The 7,057-nt window shown below is 37.9% G+C and overlaps 1 protein-coding gene across 3 annotated transcripts in view; it reads left to right on the forward strand.

Moving 5' to 3' along the window:
- Positions 1-7,057, forward strand: part of ZNF148 (zinc finger protein 148) — a 132,786-nt gene that overhangs the window by 51,571 nt on the left and 74,158 nt on the right. The window lies entirely within an intron of this gene.

Genomic DNA, 7,057 nt, shown 5'->3' on the forward strand with positions numbered 1-7,057 from the left:
AAGTGGGTATATCCTATGTCTCAGTCTTTGCAATTATTCAAGCGCCTATAATGGAATGGTAGGCTTGTTCAGAGGCTCAGAATCTTTTTAGAAAGTTGTAGTTAGCAGAGTGATGGTCACAGCTAATGGAGAACTGCTTCATTTTCTAACAAAAAAACAAAAACAGTGAGCTGGACTCGTTGCTTCCCATGAAGATGCTGGGCTCATCTGGTGCTTCAGTCACGGGCTCTTTGGAATAACCAGCAGTGACATCTTCATAATCTTTACTCCATAAGTTTTCTGTGTGAAGTGACTCATAATCAACTCTGGCCTTAGTGACTTCTTCCTCAGAGCTGAGGGTGTTTAATTCTACATTAGTAGGTAATGCGAAAGTCTGTGTGTTCTCCAAATACAAGTCAATGGTTGTTTCTGTATCTTGGTCACTGGTCAAGTGTAGTAGGACAGTGGTTGACTGACTGTAGGTCAGTGATGAATTCTGGGAGTAGTGTGGGGTAAGTCACAGCCAGGGCAAACCAGGCAGAGAGGAGCAGGGCCTTCCTGAGCATGGTGCTGATGCAGGCGGGGAGTGTGGGAGGCTTAGGAAGGTAAGGAGGCTGAGTGTTTTTCTTTGCCTTCTTGTATCTTTATTTTTACCTGATGACCAGCAAAACTACAACTGTAGTGTAATCCTCTCCTATTGTTTATGTGCTATTAAACCTGGATCCTTCCAATACTTCTGATATACTGTGCTTTTTCTTTTGCTTTAGGACCTTTGTATATCCTACTTGTAATATTCCCCTCAGTCATAGCCCCTCCCTGTTTTTTAACCTAGTTAAAACTTCATCATCGGGCTTCCCTGGTGGCGCAGTGGTTGGGAGTCCGCCTGCCGATGCAGGGAACACGGGTTTGTGCCCCGGTCCGGAAAGATCCCACATGCCGCGGAGCGGCTGGGCCCTTGAGCCATGGCTGCTGAGCCTGCGAGTCCAGAGCCTGTGCTCCGCAACGGGAGAGGCCACAACAGTGAGAGGTCCGCGTACCGCAAAAAACAAAAAACAAAAAAAACCACTTCATCATCATCAGCTTGCCACTTCTGTCTGGTCTAGGTGTAGTTCCTGCAATAGGGACTTGTTCACTGTCTGTCTCTCTGATAGATTGTAGGCTCTATCTATGTATGACAGCATGAATTTTGTCTTATTTTCTGTTATGTCCCAGGTGTTGGCACATGGTGTGAATGAATGGTAACTACTTACAGTTGTGTTCTAATACATGTGCTCACCAACTTGTACCTGGTCCATTGCAATAGCCTTTTCCTTTTTCAGCCTGTTGATGGTGATGGATTACATTAATTAATTTTTAAATGTTGAATCAGCCTTGCATACCTGGAAGAAATTCCACTTTGTTGTGGCTTATAATCCTTTTTACACATTGTTTGATTCGGATTACTAATACCTGTTGAGGATTTTTGCATCTATGTTCATGAGATAGATTGGTCTAGTTTTCATTTCGTGTGATATCTTTGTCTGGTTTGGATATTAGAGTAATCCTGGCCTCATAGAATGAGTTAGGAGTATTCCCTCTGCTTTGGTCTTCTGGGAGAGTGTAGAGAATTGGTGTAATTTCTTCCTTGAATGTTTGGTGGAATTCACCAGTGAATCCATAGGGCCTGGTACTTTCTTTTTTGGAAGGTTATTAATTACTGATTCAATTTCTTTAATAGCTATAGACCTATTCAGATTGTCTGTTTCTTCTTGTGTGAGTTTTGACAGATTGTGTCTTCCGAGGAAGTGGTTCAGTTCATCTAGGTTATCAAATTTGCGGGCATAGAGTTGTTCATAGTATTCCTTTATTATCCTTTTAAGGTCTGTGGTGTTTGTAATGATGTCCCCACTTTCATTTCTGATGTCAGTAATTTATATCTTCTTTTTTTCTTAGCCTGGCTAGAGACTTGCTGCCTTTTTTTTTAAAAAAAAGGATCTTAACAGTTTTTAAGCATATGGTATTACATACAGTATCAGCATACAGTTAACTATACTCACATTGTTGTACAGTAGATCTCTAGATCTGCTGTACAGCTGTTGCATCTTGCAAAGCTGAATCTCTATACCCACTGAACACCAATTCCCCATTTTTACCTCCCCCCAGTAAAGACTTACTAATTTTATAGAGAACTAGCTTTTGATTTTTTCTGTTGATATCCAGTTTCCAGTTTCATTGATTTCTGCTCTGATTTTTATGGTTTCTTCTGTAGATTTAATTTGCCATCTGCCCCTCCAGTTTTCAGTGGTGGAAGTTTAGGTGATTGATTTAGTTCTTTTCTGATATATAGAAATGGCATTCTAATATAGTATTCAATGATATAAATTTCTCTCTCAGCACTGCTTTCAGTGTCCCTCACATTTTGATAAGTTGTATTTTTATTTTCATTTAGTTCATTTTATCTTTTAATTTCTTTTGAGACTTCTTCTTTGATTCATGTGTTATTTGGAAGTATGTTGTTAAATATCCAAGCATTTGGGGATTTTCCAACTATTTTTCTGTTACTGATTTCTAGTTTAGTTCTGTTGTGGTCTGAGAGTGTTTATTATATGATTTTCTGTTCTTTTACATTTGGGAAGTTGTGTTTTATGGCCCTGAATGTCATCTGTCTTGGTGAATGCTCCATGTGAGACTGAGAAGAATTAGTGTTTTGCTATTGTCGGATAAAGTAGTCTATTGATTGCAATAGCTTTTTTTAAGAAATAAATTTACTTATTATTTATTTTTGGCTGTATTGGGTCTTCATTGCTGCGCATGGGCTTTCTCTAGTTGCGGTGAGCAGGGGCTACTCTTCATTATGGTGTGCAAGCTTCTCATTGCAGTGGCTTCTCTTGTTGCAGAACACAAGCTCTAGGCACTCGGGCTCAGTAGTTGTGGCTCGCGGGCTCTAGAGTGCAGGCTCAGTAGTTGTGGCGCACGAGCTTAGTTGCTCCGTGGCATGTGGGATCTTTGCAGACCAGGGCTCAAACCCGTGTCCCCTGCATTTGCAGGCAGATTCTTAACCACTGCACCACCAGGGAAGTCCCGCAATAGCTTTCTTATTGGACTGATTGTAGCCTGACCCTTATCCAGTCTGTATTTCAGGTGGTTCCTATAGTGATCTTTCCAAAACGATATTTATACTTATCACTCCCCTACCAAAACTTTTTCAGAGGGTTCTTATTGCTAAACAGCTGAAATATATTTTGCTTGGGCTGAAAGGGCCTGTGATCAGGTCTCATCTTATCCAGCCTCTGTGTACAGTGCTTCAAGCCCCTCTCCCCACTTCATACTTTAAGTACATTGAAATTACATTAGTTGCCCAGGTCCAATATGATTTTTTCTGTTACTTCTGTACATGTTGTATATAACTGTAATATTCTTTGTCTGGCAGTCTACTGTTTTTCACTTCTCAAAACTTTCTTTTGTGTAATTTTCATTATAGAAACTAACTTATTTTTCATTTCTTGGCTTGCAGGACCGTGAGGTCTCTTTTCTGGAACCTGTATTTTAACTTTGTGTTCTCAATAACTGGGCTGTGGTAGGCAGTCAGATATTTTTTGAGTGAAAGAAATTTTTTTTAATTGAGAAAAAGTTTAAATTGAAATGCTGTGAGATCCTAAGTTTATAGTTTAGAGTTTTGACAACTGCATAAACTTGTATAACCCACAAGGCATCAAGGTACAGAATCTTTTCATCATCCTAGAAAGTTTGTGTTTCTTCCTGGTCAGTCCACTCCACAACAGTTGTTGTGGGTTTTTCCCCCCCATCATAGATTAGTGTTGTCCTTTGAGAACTTTATGTGAATGGAATCATATGTAACTCTTGTGTCCAGCTTCTTTTTTTTTCCACTATAGAATATTAATTTTATTTGAAAAAATTCTAATATAGAACTAAATAGGGACTTCCCTGGTGGCACAGTGGTTAAGAATCCGCCTGCCAGTGCAGGGGGGACAAGTTTGAGCCCTGGTCCCACATGCCGCAGAGCAACTAAGCCCGTGTGCCACAACTACTGAGCCTGCGCTCTAGAGCCTGCGAGCCACAACTACTGAGCCCTCGTGCCACAACTGCTGAAGCTCGTACTCCTAGAGCCCATGCTCCGCAACAAGAGAAGCCACCACAATGAAAAGCCCTTGCACCACAACAAAGAGTAGCCCCCAGTCGCCGCAACTAGAGAAAGCCTCTGCGCAGCAACGAAGAAAATAAATAAAATTTTAAAAAAAGAACTAAATAGCTGTAATATCAGTATTCTTCAGTTTTTACTTACTAATTGAAAAGTAACTGAAACAATGTAAAATAATAATTGCTTTTCCTGTGGATAAGTATATTAAAAAGTAACATTCATCTTTACAAAGTGTGCATTCCTATTGTGTTATAGTATAATACCACAAGTTAGAGATTAAGGGTTTCATTTCACAGGTGTTGGTACTGATCACCTCAAAGCAGTAGTCTATTGTGATGTATTTTAAATTAATTTTCAGTTGCATTAGAAAGAGAATGATGGCTTGGTTATTTAGTTGTCACACTAATGAAGTAGGTATTTTAAAATTTCTTCTCCAGCTTCTTTTGCTCAGCATAGTGTTTTTGCAGTTTTTCATGTTGGTTGGGTGTATAAGTAGTTCATCCCTTTTCATTGTTGATTAACATTCTGTTGTTTTATTATCCTAAAATTTTGTTTATTTATTTCCTTCTTTATGGTTATTTATTATCTCTAGTTTTCAACCTTTATGGATAAAGCTGCTATGAACATTGTGCAAGTCTGTTTTCAGTTCTTTTGGGTACATTTTTATAGAAGTTAAGCGATTTCTCTTCTGTTTTCATTTTGTTTGATCTAGTGTCTATCTTTGCATTAGTATTACTCTTTTATTTTAAATTAATTTTTGTGGGAGTATAGTTGCTTTACAATGTTGTGTTAGCTTCTACTGCACAGAAAAATGAATCAGTCATACATATACATATATCCCCTCCCTTTTGAATTTCCCTCCTGCATCAGTATTGCTCTTGATAGCTGTATTTTTTAATATAAATTTATTTGTTTATGGCTGCATTGGGTCTTTGTTGCTGTGTGTTCAAAAATTTTTCAATGTGTAATTGTTCATGACTAGTATATAGAAATGCAGTTGATTCTTTTTATATTGACCATGTATTCTGTGATCGTGTTATATGTACCTGTTAGTTCTAGTAAGATTCCTTAGGTTTATTCACAGTCCCTATTATCCATAAATTTTACATCTTCCTTTCCAATCTAACTTCTTTTTTCTTCCTTATTGTATTGACTAGGCCTCCAGTACAGTGTTGAAAAGAAGTGGTAAAAGTAGACATCTTTGCTTTTTTCCGGATCTTTAGGGGACTGCATTCAGCTTTTCACCATTAAGAATTATTTTAGCTATAGATTTTTCTTAGGTGATCTTTATTTATTAGGTGGAAGAAGTTTTCTTTCTAGTTTGTTGAAATTTTTTAAAACTATGAATGGATGTATAACTTCATCAATATTTTTTCTGCATCTGTTAGATGATTATATGATTCTCCCCCTTTTTAAAAAATAAATTTATTTATTTTTGGCTGCTTTGGGTCTTCGTTGCTACACATGGGCTTTCTCTAGTTGTGCCAAGCGGGGGCTACTCTTTTTTTTTTTTTTTTTGCGGTACTTGTGCCTCTCACTGTTGTGGCCTCTCCCGTTGCAGAGCACAGGCTCCGGACGCGCAGGCTCAGCGGCCATGGCTCACGGGCCCAGCCGCTCCGCGGCATGTGGGATCCTCCCGGACCAGGGCACGAACCCTTGTCCCCTGCATTGGCAGGCGGACTCTCAACCACTGCGCCACCAGGGAAGCCCTTAAATTTTATTCTTGATTTAGTTTTGATAAATTATATTTTTCAAGGGATTTGTTCATTCTTTTATTTTTTAATTGAACAAAAATATTTATAATATTTTCTTAATTCTTTTATTGTCTAAAGGATTTGTAATAATTTCGTTTTTCACATTCCTGATAGTGCTAATTGTCTTTTTCTTGATTATTCTGGGTAGAGGTTTATCAGTTTTACTGGTCCCTTCAAAGATTGTTTGGTTTTATTGAGCTCACTGTCGTTCATTTGAACTTTCTTTCATCTTTACTCTCATTTATTTCTTTCCTTCTGCTTACTTTATTTTCAATTTGCTCTTCTTTTCGTAGCTTCTTAAAGTAGAAGTTTAGATGACTGTTTTAGACCTTTCTTTGTATACATGTAGGTGTGTGTAACTACCATGACTCTCAGGACACAAAACATCATACCAAAGATCTTCCTGGTGCTACCCCTCTGTAGTCACACCTCTTCTTGTTACCCCCACCATTCCTAACCCCTGGCTATCCTACCCTAATCTGTTTTCCATCTCTAAAACTTTGTCATATTGAGAATATTATATCATGGAATCATATAGTATGTGACCTTTTGAGACTGACTTTTTTCACTTAATGCCCTTGAGAGCCATCTGAGTTGTTGTATATATCAATTCTTTGTTCTTTTTTATTATATAGTAGTATTCCATGGTATGGTTGTACCACAGTTTAAACATTCACTTATCGGGAGACATTTTAATTGTTTCCATGTTTTGGCTATTACAAATAAAGCTGCTGTGAACATTCATGTGTAGGTTTTTGTGTGAACGTAGGTGTACATATCTCCAGGATAAATACCCTATCATACCCCTGCCACGGGATATAATCACTCCTAACATTTTGGTGTATGTTCTTCAGTGCTTCTTTGATATTCCTACCATGCATAGGGTCATGTTGCTTTTTATCTATTCTTTCCATTTACCAGCATGGTTTGCACTTTTCTCAACTCCTTACTCTTCTAATATTTCTTAAATACCTGCTTGATATTCCAAATTTTGGATAGTCCATAATTGAGTCCTGTTACTCCTAATAGATGATGATAAATTTGAGTCCCTTGTGAGAATGAATCAATGAAAAGTTGTCTCATACTGTATACCAAATGGCAGAATTTAGGATTTGTGTAACATTGCTTTATAGTAGTACATAACAGACATGACTTATTACTTATTACTTATTACTACTTATGCATT

This window comes from Lipotes vexillifer, unplaced genomic scaffold (assembly GCF_000442215.2).
Source record: "Lipotes vexillifer unplaced genomic scaffold, Lipotes_vexillifer_v1.1 scaffold823, whole genome shotgun sequence".
NCBI lineage: Eukaryota > Metazoa > Chordata > Mammalia > Artiodactyla > Lipotidae > Lipotes > Lipotes vexillifer.